Genomic DNA, 1,091 nt, shown 5'->3' with positions numbered 1-1,091 from the left:
TCAAATACCCTATATGAAATCAAATACCCTATATGAAATCAAATACCCTATATGAAATCAAATACCCTATATGAAATCAAACTCCACTGAGTTCATTTACAAGTATAGGCACCTAGAAAAGGTAATAATAAAAATACATGCATAGCAAATGAACAACAGCAGTGTCTCATTGCCATGGCTGCTGCCCTCTTCATCAGGAAATGAGCTCTTGCCTTATTGTGGTACTGCCTGTACAAATTTCACAATACTTGTTTGCTTTGGTGTCCATTAATCGCTTTAATCCTAATAACTGTGGATTTATACTACATACTGTAGGTGAGGTATCTGCCTGCTTTTAAAAGATACTTTAGGACCACTTGCCAAGTAAATAGATCTACCGGAACTCAGACTCAGGGGTTCTGACTTTGTGTTATGAAGTTCAAACTTGCCATCTTGGATCTTAGTGAGAAGGTGTGGGGAGCCAAGATTCTTTATAGCATCTGTTGGGAAAACAATATGGAGATTCCAAGTCTTAACTGATTCACAGGAAGGCCACTCGGGGAGAGAATGTGAAAACGCTGTGACAAACTACAGCTGACAAAGGTAAGAGGACTTAAAGGTATTTCCTAGGCTATGCATTTGCTAATATCCAACTTTTAGAAGAAATTACTCAGGGGAGACGCATGAACAAGTGGAACAGCTATGTTTGCCTTATTGCATTCATAACGTAAATGCTGTTTATCATGATGCTTCTTTTCTGAAAGCCTTCCTGGTTTTTTTTTCCCAAGCAAGTAAACAGAAAAGCCATTGAGGAAGCTCAACAACCTTACATCAACCAAGCGGCACAGTGACGTCATTCATGAAGTGGGAATGAGTCTCTGTCTGGATTTCAGTGTCGAAGCAGCAAGGGTATAGCGTCCAAAAGAGCATAGGGATTGAAACCAGTCGCTCCTCTACTGTTTCATGTTTCAGACTTGTCTAAATTAAGAGACAAAGTTGGACTTAGACTTGGCCTAAAGGGCTAGCAAGAGACCAAGTACTGCCAGCCCCTCCTCATGGACTCCAGCTTAGACGCCTGACCTGGCTGAGATAAGACACACATATCTCATTTT

The sequence above is a fragment of the Microtus ochrogaster genome, linkage group LG3, assembly GCF_000317375.1.
Source record: "Microtus ochrogaster isolate Prairie Vole_2 linkage group LG3, MicOch1.0, whole genome shotgun sequence".
NCBI classification, from domain to species: domain Eukaryota; kingdom Metazoa; phylum Chordata; class Mammalia; order Rodentia; family Cricetidae; genus Microtus; species Microtus ochrogaster.
Note: the sequence above shows the minus strand (reverse complement) of the source record.